Genomic DNA, 15,442 nt, shown 5'->3' with positions numbered 1-15,442 from the left:
AATAGCCTCATAAAGTGGTTACACTCGCAATTAATTCTTCTTAAGAAAGCTAAAGGTCCATTTATCGAATCACGTGATAGTAGATCACCTAATAATTATCAGAAATTTCAGAGGTCTAATAAATCTGTGAATTTCTCAACGATGTCCCCTGGTTATAACCGTAATACTAGTAGTCAACAGCCAAGTATAAGCCGAGATAAGAGTGGTAACAGGGATAGAGACACCGCGAAAACAGACAACTCTAAACCTCTGAAATGCCCACTTCACCCAGAATTCTCAAATCATTATCTGAAAGGGTGTCATAAATTTAAGACACTTTCACAGCTTGAGAAATTTGAAATCATGAATAAGAATGGTATATGTCATCGATGTGGACATGATAACTGTATATCTGGTAAACCACCTTATGAATATGAACAGTGCCAGTTTATTCAACCATGTCAGATTCCTGCTTGTAAACTTGACACTCACTTCTCGTCAATCTGTCCTCGTGTTTATGGGCTTGAAGGATATCAACATTACGACGGACAGGGGCAAACGACTTCTAATTTAAATGAACAAACTACAGAATTTACACCTACAAAGAAACGAGTTAATTCGATGTTAATTTCCAAAATAAACTCTAACTTTATTTCTTGTGTATTACCAACCGTCATGGGTAGATTACGTCATGGTTCTAGAAGCTTTATCGTTAGAATTTTACTCGATTCTGGAAGTCAGATTTCGCTCATACGTTTTGGAATCATCAAAAGACGCGATGGAGCACTTATGCAAGACTTTAACATTACTACAGTAGGAGGTGATTCTATAACCTGTCGTTTACGAGTTTTAGAATGTGTTATTGAAAGTTTAGATGGTAAATTTTCACGACAAGTTCGCCTTACAGAGATGGAAAATCCCTGCGGTGACACGCCCATCGTTACGAACGAACAACTTCAACAGTATCCACATTTATCAGGCGTTGAAATTGATGAAGCGACCACTGAGACAATAGACATTCTTCTTGGAGTTGAAAATAGTGATTTGTTGACAGCTCTAGAATACGTCAAAGGTCCCACAGAAGATGATCCAATTGCTGCAAGATGTCCCTTAGGATGGTATATTCAAGGCGGTCGTAACACTAAAACCGAATCTAATGCTTTAATAAACTTTACTCAAGTAACAGCAATTAGTGAAATAGAAGATTTTTTAGGAATTGAACGGATGGGAATTGAACCTAAACATTGTAAATGTTCTATTGAAGCTGAAGAGAAAATCGCGACAGACGAAATGCAACAAAGCGTAACACAATTGTGTGATGGAGTTTATCAAATTAACCTTCCTTGGAAGAAATCACCGAATGATTTACCGAATAACTACGACTACGCTGTTAAACGTCTTCAGAATTTAGAGAAACAATTTAAGAATCGCCCGAAAGAATGGGAAATTTACTGCAAACAAATGGATGATCAAGTTACTCGAGGAGTCGCAAGATTTGTATCAACGATGGAATTTGATGCAGACATATCCAACAACAAGAAGATGTGGTTTCTACCTCATTTTGGAGTAATCAAAGATTCGGAGACTACGCCTGTTAGAGTAGTTTACGACGGAAAGGCTCGATTTCAAGGACATTCTCTCAATGATTATCTTGCCAAAGGTCATAACATGAACACTGATTTATTTGATATCGCTTTACGTTTTCGAGAGTATGAAATCGGAGTAATCGCAGACATTAGTAAAATGTTTCAAGCTGTTAGAATGAATCCAAATGACTCTAGATTTCATCGTTATGTTTTTCGTAAGAAACCCGAAGATCCTATAGAAGTTTATGAATTGACAACAGTTACGTTTGGAGATAAGCCTTCTCCAGCAGCAGCTATTATTGCTCTACGGCATGTCGCGGCTGAACATGCTCCTAATGATATTGAAATTCAACGAATTGCCAACAACCAATTGAATGTTGATGATTTAACCGATTCACAAAGATCGTTAAATGATGCCAAACAACTAAAGTCTAAACTTATATCGACCTTAGAGAAAGGAAATTTTAAAATTCGAAAATGGTTATCGAATGAGAGAAAACTTTGTGATCCCGAGTATTATCCTAATGACAGTACGACAACGGTACTTGGAACGAAATGGAATCTTAACAAAGATACTCTGAGTGTGAAGGAAGTTTCGTTAAAGGATTTCATTCCTACAAAACGTAATATTTTGAGGATGACAGCTAGTTATTACGATGTTTACGGAATTTTATCTGGTATCTTGGTACGCCCGAAAATTCTATTACAACAGCTCTGGCAGTATGAAATGGGCTGGGATGATCCGATTAGTCCATATAGTGATTTACATAAAACTTTAGAGACAATTAAACATGATTTGCAGAATGTTAGTGCGATAGAAATTCACCGATGTCTTATACCTGAGAGGTTACGTGGAAAGCCCAATTTACCAAGTTCTTCACTACATGGTTTAAGCGACGCGTCAGAGGATGCCATGGGAATAGGAGTTTGGTTAAGATGGCCAGACAACGTAGATAAAGCTGATTTGACATATGTTTGTGCAAAAGCTCGACTTACGCCGTTGAAACAATCAAGTATACCACGGAAAGAACTACAAGCAGTACTTCTTCTTTCGAGATTGATGATCACAATTAGAAACGCTTTACGACTTGAGATAAGTTACATGAAGATCTGGACAGATAGTATTACAGCAATTAGTTGGTTGCGCGGACAGTCTAAATCTTTTCGTTCATATGTGTCGTATCGTGTTGGGGAGATTACGTCTGAATTTAATCCTGTGAAAGACATTGCGTATGTTCCAAGTGATCAGAATACGATTGACTTAGTGTCCCGAGGAGTCAAAGCTAATGAACTAGGTACAGTTATCAACGGGCCTGGATTTTTACGTAAATCTTCGAATGAGTGGCCAATAACTCCTAATGTTTCTATTGATAGAGAAGATACAGAACTTAAGAAATACCACGTCAGAAATGCCAAAATTCTAGCTGCTCGACTTGATCAAGACAATACATTATTGGATCCTCGTCGGTTCTCAAGTTGGACTCGTCTGGTAATGGTAACAGCAAGAATCTTATCGCTTAAGGATATCCCTAGGAATAAATGGTTAAAGGATTTAACGACGACTATATTTCGTTGGCCTTCTCGCAAAAGAATCAATGAAGCAAAATTATACTGGATTAGATATGCCCAAAAAGATTTGGATTTCGATAACCGTCATATAATGAAACTGGAACCAATCTACGACGATACAGATCAAGTATATAGAGTTGGAGGAAGAATTCACAATGCACCAATTTCGTATGATATTCGTCATCCGTATTTGCTTCCGAAGAAAAGTTATATTAGCTATCTTATAGCTTTAGAGAGACATAAGTATTCATTACATGGAGGGCATCTAAGAACAGCAGCTGAAATACGCAAGACTTACTGGATTATTGGAGATATTAATTTATCACGCCAAATAGTTCGCCAATGTGTAATTTGTATTCGTTATCGTGGGAAGACAGTAGAGCAACGAATGGCTGATTTGCCAGACTTTCGTATAAAGCCATGTACCCCGCCTTTTCAGACTACAATGGTGGATTATTTAGGGCCAGTAAATGTTAAACTTAATCGTAATACAGTAACAAAAGGTTATTGTGCAGTTTTCACGTGTGCAGTGACAAGAGCAGTACATTTAGAATGTGTTCAGGATTTATCTACTGCAGCTTTTTTACAAGCGCTAGAACGTTTTATAAGTATCCGTGGAGCACCAGGACTTTTAATCAGTGATAACGCTACATGCTTCAGAGGAGCAGACAATGAAATACGCGAACTACAGTTACGTTTGAATCAAGATGAAATACGCTCTAACTGTCAACGTTTTGATATAACATGGAAGTTCGGACATTTAGTTAAAGCAGACAAACTTTCTTTTGTTGAATGGGAAACAATTTTTGCTCAAATTAGTGGTTTATTGAATAGTCGCCCACTTACCCTAAGTTCATCGTCACCTTTGGATGATCCGCCGATAACACCGAATCATTTTCTTATAGGGAGAGGAGATTTAAAAAACCCAGTTGTTCCATGTGAAGAATACACCGGAAATCTTCGTAAGAGAAGAGAACTTTGTAATACAATGATAGACGGATTTTGGCGTAGATGGATGAATAATATTCAGAAACTTTCACCTCGCGACAAATGGCCAAACACCCGAGAAAACCTTAATAAAGGAGACATAGTTTTGGTCGTTGATGAAAATGTTAAACGTGGAAAATGGAAGTTAGCAGAGATTATAAACACTTATTCCGGAGATGATAATTTAGTACGAATTGTGGATGTAAAATATTCAGATGGGAATGTATTGAAACGTCCAGTAACTAAACTAGTTTTATTGATGAAAAAGGAAGAAAGACTTGATTTGTGAAATTTTAAGTTTAAACGTGACTGAAAGATTTTCTAAAATGATGATTTCAAAGTTAAATTTTCATTATTATTTCGAACTTTATCGATATTCCTATCGAGTGATGTCCCCTGGGATGTCTTAGAATGAACATTAATTTATTGAAAATATTTTATTTTACCAATTTATAATTTTTCGTTTCGTTTTATTTTGGTGAAAAAAATTTGTAGATCAGTTGCCACAACAGTTGAGGCTGGATTCGCCACGATTGAAAAATAATATTTGATGTATGATGTTCAATACATTTTGAATAATCAGAAGTTTCAATGAATGACTTTTGTTTTTGATTATTTCTATTGTTTCAATGTGGACCTAGTAAGTTTTATTTAGTCTTAAATCGCATTTTATGACACAATCAGTTGAGCTCAGTTTTGAAACAAAAGTTTGTGACTAGAAAATGAGGTGCTCAGTTTCATGATTGACCTTCCTGAAACTTTCAACTCTCTGCAAAAAGTAGCAGTGGTGATTATTTCGATTTTCATCTCGTTAGTCGTGCGAATCGTTGTTTTTAGTAATAAACATCATAAAATCAAACATGAGAAACAATATGAATTACGACTTGAGTACAGCATGTGTAGGGTTGAAGGATACAAAATATTCTCCAGATATAAAACTTGTATCATCTGTCATATATTTACATTTAATATGTTCTTATAGTAAAATTACACTGAATGTAGTTCTATTGACAGTGTAGTAATAAATATTCTTTTTGATCAAATTAGTCATGAAACATCCAATGTACACACAAGGTAAATATCAAACTCAATTAAAGTGCTAAAAATAAAAGAATGTTTTTGTTTTTCAAATTGAAAATATTGGTACATCATTTGAATAAGGTAAGTCACCCCTACACCGTCCACCAGACCATCCCCTACACTAACACCGTCCATCAGACCGTCCCCTACACTGTAACACTTTCCATCAGACCATCCCCTACACTGTAACACCGTCCATTAGACCATCCCCTAACACCGTTCATCAGACCATCCACTACACTAACACCGTCCATCAGACCATCCCCCACACTGTACCGCCGTCCATCAGATCATCCCCTTCACTGTAACACCGTTCATCAGACCATCCCCTACACTAACACCGTCCATCAGACCGTCCCCTACACTGTAACACTTTCCATCAGACCATCCCCTACACTGTAACACCGTTCATCAGACCATCCGATACACTATAACGCCGTCCATCAGAACATCTCCTTCACTGTAACACCTTCCATCGGACCATCCCCTACACTGTAACACCTTCCACCAGACCATCCCCAACACTGTAACACCTTCCACCAGACCATCCCCTACACTGTAACACCGTCCATCAGACCATCTCCTGCACTGTAACACCGTCCATTAGACCATCTCCTACACTGTAACACCCTCCATCAGACCATCCCCCACACTGTAATACCGTTCATCAGCCCATCTCCTACGCTGTTACACCGTCCATCAGACCATCCCGATATTCATTATAGATTGAGGCAGTAGTTAAAATAATGCTTTGAGTCGAGCGTTCACACATCTGGGGCTAGAGACCCCTTTATATTAATCTGATTGTATTATTGCTTCTCTTCCTCAAGCTAAGTTAGATTTGTTTGAACAGAAATGGAATTTGTAGAAACTCCACAGCATTCGAAAAAATTCCCGTGTAGTGCAGTAGGAAATACTGCAGTAAGTTCTATTTACTTTTCTCCTTTTGCCAAATAGGACCTGCTTACTCTTGCAATTAACACAAACGATATCCACCTAGCAGGAAGCGTGCGCGTGGTCCTTGAAGACCACAATGAGCTCACGCGACCTTTTCTTTCCAGAGGATTTTACGGTGCCCAAACTTCTAACATTTGTAGCAGCGAAGAGGATTTGAAATATACAAATCCATATGAGACTCCTTGAGATGAAAGGTATTCTACCATTTCATCCTCGCTGCTGCCTTCAAGATCGTAACATCGAGTAACACCTTTACTTGAATTTAATGATCAGTGTGGAGACATCTTAATAGTAATGTCTGCAAAGGACGTTGATTGGAGGAGCATGGTAGCATGATGCCCCTTGGCACATTCTATCAATTACTTATTGATGTAATCCAGAGCGAATTTGTGTGTAATATCTGATTATTTCAAATCATTTGACTGTTCGATAAAATTGGTTTAAACTTTAACTATGTATATATTCAATATAATATGGTATAAATGTCCCGTGGTCTCAAATTGGTGTTTCATGGTGAAATAAAAGCTTAATTATTCCAGGTAAAGTCGATACATTCTGGTAGACATTTAATATTATTCGCGGGGGTAATATGATTTTTTTTAATAAGGTAAATCGTAGAAAGGTTTCAGCATTATAAAATGACCCGTGTAGACGATATTTGATAATATTAGTAAAATTGAATTGAGAAGATATCGTGTTATACTCACAGCCCATAATAAATAATAAATTAAAATTCAAAATTATACTCGGTATATTCGCCCAACACTGATCAGCAGTTCATATTGGCTTTGTCGCTACAATTACCGAGCGGGATGATATCAGCGAGGATTATTTAGTTCGTCGCAATACTAACTTGTTTCCTTATGTAAATTAATTTCTTGAACATTGTTTGGAAGTATTAACAAAATAATAAAGGTGTTTAAAGTATATCTGATGAAAGGTTGTTTCCTAGTTAGTATAAATAGGTAAATATATACAATAGAACGCGAATGGGTAATATGTACTAGATATACACCGCTATATTGTTTGGGAGGATTAACAACGTATTTCCTATTTAGTATAATGTTAAAAAGGACGTGATGACGTCATAGCGTTGATTTATCATCATTTCTGACTTGCAGGGGTCATGTTTCTATCTGTAATACGTTAACAACGGGGAAACTCAATTTTAAAGGAGTTATGCCACCCCAAAGGTACATTTGTGTTCATTTTGTATTGATGAAAATTAGGCCCTTTCCCCGGCCCGAAATTTAGAGAACTTTGGATTGTAGAGTATTATCCCACAAACCCAACGTTACCAAGAAACCATCTTCTGTTGCATTAATTTCTTGTACTAAATAAGCGTATGAAATGGCTCTTTGGGGGTCTGTTAACACTTTGCGGGTAGTAAATTGGTGTGAAGTTTTGTAAGTGTGGGGGGACATTATTAGGTACCAAAATCACGTGCTGCAACATTGGTCTTGATGATGATCACCTTATAGATTAGTAAAACATGAATTTCTACCAATGTGAATCGTTAACATAGTATATAGGATACCAACTTTGATCTAGATATTACTTATCTAGTAACAACAAGATCCCATAATAAAATCTTACTTTATACGATGATCTTGCATGTTCATTTGATCTCAAAGCACGTTACGAAATTCGATAATGAAAATGAATCCCATGATAAGAAAGGATCCTTTCAAAGAAATAAAATTAAGCATACTTAAGACGTATATTGAAAAATAGAGCAGATTGATTTCAAACACCACGTTTATTGTTCCCCAGATTACATTTTGGCGCTATTGTGTGTCGCACATGCAGCTCAGTGGTTCTGTTGGGGCAATAAGTTCTTCATCTGTGAACATACTTTCAAAGCATGTCAAGTGTCCATGACTATTTATCATATCACAACCTGCATAAGTATTTGCATTTAAATATCTCCTATTTTTTTTTTCGAAGAGTATATAAGGCAACAATGAAATCACCTTTGTTTACGAACTTGAAAGAACCTGGCAGTAAGATTTCTATTTAACAAACTCTAATCAGTATCAAATGATAAATACTAGTGAGCACCTCCATTTCTGTCACTCTTATTGCTTCCGTTCGTATACCAACACAATCCCTCGACCCCGAAAACATACAATTAGACATCAAACTTGACTATAGTTGAAAAAAATATATATTTTCCAGACCCAAAAAAGGCGCCATCTTGCAGTTTTCGACCATATTGTTGACAAACTAGGGTCCGGTTGGATTTTGATTACGATATTTCGATTTAGTGACAATTAAACCATAGGAATAGCCAACTCAAAAGTCTATATTAAATGATCTTATATTATGCACGCCATCTTTGGCGGCCATTTTTGAATTTGGCCTTCTAACAGTTTAAAGAGAGTCACCCAAGCCCAATCGCTTCATGGGATTATTTTTCATATAGAAACCACCTTCAAAACAACTTCCACGCACATTGTTAATTGTATTAAAAAAGAGAAATATGTTGAAATTGCTTAATTCTGGAGTTATCGTCGATTACAGAACAATGTAGTCACGATTGCCATTACTACCGTTGGTACGATGATAAACAACGTCTTGATTATCGATTAAAATAAGTGAAATTTTTAATCAATTAGAATCAAAGTTGCCGAGCTATAAAGTCTAGACCAATCAAATTGCTTATCAATGTATTTAATGATGTACTGAAAATATACACCACGTTTCACCACTCTGATTTAATTTGAAGCAATGTTACCTTGTACAAAAGCATAGACCACTCAACTAAACAGAAAATTTTTATCATTGAACTCATTCAAAACATTCACCTAATAAAGGACAGACAGACTGACAGACCGACAGAATAATATTAATAGCCGTCTGTGTTCTTCGAAAGTGGCGTCAAAGTCAGATTGTTTCATCCTCATAGCTATTTAACGGGGTTTCTCCGCTTAAAAAGAAAAACAACACTTTGTGAGATTTATAAATAAGTTCTGATTTATTAAGAGAATCTCAACATATTACAACATAAAGTTTACACATTTAAATAATATTTGATACAGAATAATTGTACAAATGTATAAACATTTGAAATGATATTTAGTAATTTTAACAACATCAAAAGATTTAAGGGCAAGGTAAAGTGACAAACATTGTCACAACACCTGAAATGGGGGGTCCTCAGAAAATCATTCAGAACACCTTTAGTGCCTTTATTTTGGTGTCTAAATGTGCTTGAGATGATACTGAACAATAAACAATTGATGTAAATAAAAAATAATGACTTTGGAATTTGTAACTTTGGAAAATATGAAGCAAATATACCATTCAGCACTGCACAGCTACAGGGTAAACAACTCAACATGGGAAATCACAAAGTCTCACAGAGATACCTGAATATATACACTACAACCATCAAGACTTCAAATGTTGAAAACTATCTTTGTTTTAGCACACCACGTCCATATAATTCAACTTTTTTTTCAAATATCCTCCATTTTTTTTCAACGGACTATACTTTCAGACTTTTGGTATGGAGTACCATCATAAACATCATTTGGATTAAATGTTTCGGGTCTGTATGGAAAATTGTAAATACTGTATCACAATTAAACATTGAACATTTTTACTGAATTTTAATGTAAAATAATTTGTTATAAATTTTATTCAATATTTATTCACACTCAACACATTGTTTAATCTTAGACTGTATACTAATAGTCCACTATTGAATGTGGAAAGGTCCAGCTGAGTGATTGATTGGAAAATATGATGTGTTTCAAATGGTACTCCATAGAAAGGAATTTGCCCCACAGAAATTATATCTACGTAAAAAATTCTATGTCAAACCCTCAAAATGATTATTATTCTAACATAAATGAATAATAATCTATTCAGAATTTAAAAACAAGTCTTTTTGCTAACATTTACCAACACTTGACAACGGCAGCCATGATAGCTTAGATTTTGACAGTTCAGTTTTCATGAATCTACAGAACGGTCGATATGAATAATGTTGATATTAAAAGATGTGACATGTCTTGCAAATGAAGCGCAATAGTCTATACTATTACGATTTACCACCTGATGTAAGGATAATTGTGATAGTATAAGTTAAAAAGTATTTACTGCATTTTTATTTACCTTTCTGTGTCGAATTACCGCTCAAAGGAAGTGTTGCTCGCATCAATGAGTTCATGCATGACTTATTTTTTTTTAATATTATCAAATCCCGTAAATGACACCTCATTTGTATTTAGGTATGAATTAATCGTATTCCGCAGTTGTTTAAATTAAAAAATTAAAAATTTGTATTTAAAATTAACACTTTGCTCATTGATTTTAGCATAAGGTCAAGGACATACCAGATATTTGGACACGCAAGCTACCTACGAAACATTGTTTACATTTATACAAAGGCAAAATGTGTTATTACTAAAGGGAATACGATATAAATGAAACCTTTGCATATCGATTCAATGTTCCGCTAAGCGTTGTCAGTTGAACGATTATTCGCATCACTCGTCTAAAGATATGATGGGTCATTTTCAAGATTGAAAAAGAAAATGGCGGATCCCAGCCCGTGGTAGCAAGGACGTGGAAATCGCACACTACAAGGAAATAGGAAAGCAACTCGAAAATTTAAGACTCGACTACTGTACTACATAGATCAGAGTATAAATATCGTTTTGTCTGTAGGTTTAACCGCGATTGGGCAAGAAAGTGATCAAACTGAAATTTTCGTACACCCGGATGTCTAAATGTCTAATTAATAATTTATATAACATTAGGTCTAAAGAAAGATCTGCAATAGACAGATTTAGCTCTTGAATAATGCCTGTTTAACATAATGAATATACACTTAAAATATTTATTCTGTACAGAAAAGTAGGACTTGAAACCCCATTTCATTTGTTAAATTACTTGAATGTATTTTGCTGAATCGTCAGCTACTGTGTCGTTGTCACATTTCCGTACCGTGTTGTTGCCTTGCCCTTGGTCTTTTGTGTTTACATGCACGTTAGCGATAGTGTCATACCAGTCATCTGTTATGATGTCATTCACATTTTCTCTTATATTGTCATTATGGCTTGTTGTGTTTTCATTATGGACAGTTGGTTGAGATTTCTTGATATTTCGTCTCATAAACCTGATAATTAAAATATTATTATTATTATTATTTTTTTTCATTGGTAATATCCTATTCACAGCAGTGTCTCTTTTGGAAGGCGGGGGGGGGGGGTCACACAATTTCCCTTAAATATAGTAATAGTACATCAAATGACGTCAAAAGGTAGACCATTTATATTGTATTTATGTACTCTTCAAAAAAAAGTAGGAGATATTCAGAAACAAAACAAAACTGCGGAAATGCACTGCTGTTTTATTAGAGGTAACCAGTGTATGTTAATAACAGACCAATTGCCTACACATGAACATCAACAGTTCATATGGTCGGCTTATCTGACGGCCCTATTTCACTCGCAAAGAGATACACCATCAAAAGTGAAAATGGACGCTTTTGATTTTTGTCTTAATAATGATTGATTGCTCCACCAATCCTCAGACATTCAGCAATTCGTCGTGGCATGCTCCTTATCAACTGTCCAATCACGATTTGGGGCAATCTGGCTCACACCTCTTGCAGTGCCACGGCCAATTCTCGCAGTGTTGTCGGTTGACGTTGACGTCCACGAACACGTCTCCCGGTCATATTAAACGTAACACACTAAAGCCAAGATACGCTTAATAGTAAATCTTATGAAAGAACCGATAGGAAAGCAAACATGGATAGGATAAACCAGCAAGCGGCAGTTTTCATCAACCCTTCCTAGAAGTGTCAAATTTGACAATGAACCCCTGCCACGTGTATGGCGCTATTGCATGTCGCACATGCAACTCAGTGGTTCTGTTGTGGCGTTAAGTTCTTCATCTGTGAACATACTCTCAAAGCATGTCAAGTGTCCATGACTATTTATCATATCACAACCTGCATCAATCTGATTAAAACACAGATCCTATTTCGTTTCGTTTTTATAGTTCAAAATTTCGTTTTACTTGTCTTTACTACACTAGGGTCTGGAAGAGTTGTCATCATTGACGTGTTCTGAATAGTGTGAGGTATTGGCCAATGAAACGGTCTGTTACGACGAGCTTTAGGCGTGTTTTGCACTGAACTGTGGGTAATCCACTAGTAACACTAATGCTGATTGGTTAATCCAATGTCTGACGTCATCGTCTCACTTGCCGCTCATACGACCTCTGACGTGACCTATCGCAACAACCGGTCAGATCTTTATGTAGTAGAGGCCATCGAAAGTATAAAAAACGAAACGAAATATAGATCTGTATTTTAATCAGATTGAACCTGCATTTCAATATCTCCTACTTTTTTTGAAGAGTATATTATATTGATGCTCTATCATTGTAGGGCCATAAATGTACTCGCAGTGGAAACTTTTGTAACTTGTTGATTGTCAGTTTAGTTTGCGTTTAATGCGCTCCCACCCCACCCTTACACTGTTATTACAATATTAAAGTTAATTTATAAATATAATGATATACATCTTACCATGTTAAAAAACATACAAGAAGGGTGGCTACCAAAACTGCACTTATACTCGCTGTTAGCATAATCTCATACTCTAGGCCGGCTGTAAAATAAATATACATACTGTTTATACTGATGTAAAACATGTGATTATTTACAACTATAGATTGATACTGATATATATAAGGATAGAGTCATAATCTTATAATGAAATCTCCTATTGTTCTGAGCCAATGATAAAATTACAAACCTGGACATTGTTCTAGTTGTTTGCATTCAAATGTCTCTCTAGAGTTACCAGTACAATACATTCCACCATTAGCTACTGCAGGATTATCACATCTCCTTGTCCTCATTCTCTTACCTCTACCACATGAAACAGAGCAGATACTGTATTCCGCCCATTTACCCCAACCACCATTTGCCACTGTAACAATACATGTAAGCTGTATTATTTACTACCATTACTCTAATATAGTGATAGTAACATCAAATATACCACACTCAACTACTCTAATATAGTGACAGTAACATCAAATATACCACACTCAACTACTCTAATATAGTGACAGTAACATCAAATATACCACATTCAACTACTCTAATATAGTGTTAGTAACATCAAATATACCACACTCAACTACTCTAATATAGTGTTAGTAACATCAAATATACCACACTCAACTACACTAATATAGTGATAGTAACATCAAATATACCACACCCAACCACTCTAATATAATCTTTAAGTATTACTGTATTAGCTTGATAACGTTGAGAGAATACTCTTCGAAACGTCGCCCAAATAAACAAGTAGCTGTTTTTCCATAAGTATGTGTTTTTTGTGTATCACTCTAATATAGTGATAGTAACATCAAATATACCACACGCAACTACACTAATATAGTGATAGTAACATCAAATATACCACACTCAACTACTCTAATATAGTGATAATAACATCAAATATACTACATTCAACTACTCTAATATAGTGTTAGTAACATCAAATATACCACACTCAACTACACTAATATAGTGATAGTAACATCAAATATACCACACTCAACTACACTAATATAGTGATAGTAACATCAAATATACCACACTCAACTACTCTAATATAGTGTTAGTAACATCAAATATACCACACTCAACTACACTAATATAGTGTTAGTAACATCAAATATACTACACTCAACTACTCTAATATAGTGTTAGTAACATCAAATATACCACACTCAACTACACTAATATAGTGATAGTAACATCAAATATACTACATTCAACTACTTTAATATAGTGATAGTAACATCAAAATGTACCACACACACACACAACTACATTGTAATTTCTAATTGGTTGTTTTGTTTGTTTTAGTTTGATTGTTTTTAAAACTGACTTTATTCTTAGATCGTCTATTCTTGCAATGCCCAATATAACCCACTAATATTAGTGTAATACTAGAATAATAGTAATTATATTTGACGTGTAGGTAAACATTTCATTGTGATAAATACATATATTCACCGGGTTTAGAACAATCACAAGACACGTCCACCACCACACGACCTACAATAAAGTAAAAAGGGACTAATAAAACTACAAATACGTCATCTAATTGTATTTTGTCAGCTTGTAAGCATAAACAAGGTAATTAAAACCGAAATTTATTACAAAATAATTACATAACATAAACAATTCTTCTATACGTTAATCTAAATAGCTAGACAGCTACCTCTTATAATATAAGAAAATTGTTTTAAATCGGCATGTAATATTACATGCAAAAATCCTACCGTCAAAATCTAAATATATAACATCAAGGGAGTCCGCGGTCATATTATTGAATTCTATCGTAGCTTTGCTGTAGAACTGGCCACTGTCGTCGTAGTTAGGGAGAAATACCCCATCATCGTTACATGTGTATATAGGTTTATCGTTAACTGTTACAGTGACTCTGTTACACGATTTACTACCAAGGTAGACGTACATCTTTAATAAACTAAACTCTCTAGCACTTGTTATATTACAAGAACATGTTAATCCTTTAACTGGTGATACTTTACCACTATAGTACAGAGTGAAAAAGCGACGTGATAATCTATCAGTAGTCATGATATTATTTATCTGAGACTCTGTAAAATATATTAAACATACAAATAACAACTATTATATTATTAATCATTGTTGTTTTTATATAACACAACATATCAAATCAAACATAAATAACATACCTTCTTCATCGTATTCATACCCTTATTTGCTTCTTTGTTTTCACTTTTGTTTTTGAGATGGATGGAACATGTGCCCTATATGTATTCAATATACCTCGATTCCATTGAATTCTGAAACGTTTCTTGATTGATTTTAGAACATTTAGGTTTAGATTACTTTTTTATACATTTCACCGATGTGATAACTTGTATAGTTGAATTTTACTACATATGCTTGCATTCGTATTTCGTGTAGCATATAGCAGATCATGACTCATGCTGGCATTACACAATGGTTTCTTTGGGTTGTATTCCTGATTGTTTTCAAATGTGAGTGAAGTCTGTGTCGCTACAGACCCGGGACTGTACAGCGCCGTGGACGCTTATCGTTAACCCCCGGATCCATTCACTTTTTTTTAATTGTTTGTCTGTTTGGGTTTTTCTGAGTATGATGTCTTGTCCGTGTATTTGTTTTTGTGTAAATTTTGTGTGGTGCAGTCCCCCTGCACTTACTATTTGAGTTTTTACTGTTAAACTTT

The 15,442-nt window shown here is 35.2% G+C and overlaps 1 long non-coding RNA gene across 1 annotated transcript; it reads right to left on the bottom strand.

Annotated features, from left to right (window-relative positions):
• Window positions 1-9,139: 9,139 nt before the first annotated feature.
• LOC126829933 (uncharacterized) lies at window positions 9,140-14,710 on the bottom strand. The gene is made up of 5 exons (XR_007683597.2): window positions 14,487-14,710; window positions 14,218-14,259; window positions 12,938-13,114; window positions 12,709-12,790; window positions 9,140-11,286 (listed from the first exon to the last, which is right to left on the bottom strand). It is a non-coding gene; the product is annotated as an uncharacterized LOC126829933 (long non-coding RNA).
• Between the last annotated feature and the right edge of the window lie 732 nt (window positions 14,711-15,442).

The sequence above is a fragment of the Patella vulgata genome, chromosome 8, assembly GCF_932274485.2.
Source record: "Patella vulgata chromosome 8, xgPatVulg1.2, whole genome shotgun sequence".
Taxonomy (NCBI): domain Eukaryota; kingdom Metazoa; phylum Mollusca; class Gastropoda; family Patellidae; genus Patella; species Patella vulgata.
The sequence above is the reverse complement of the archived record's forward strand: the minus strand, read 5'-3'. Positions and strand labels throughout refer to the sequence as shown.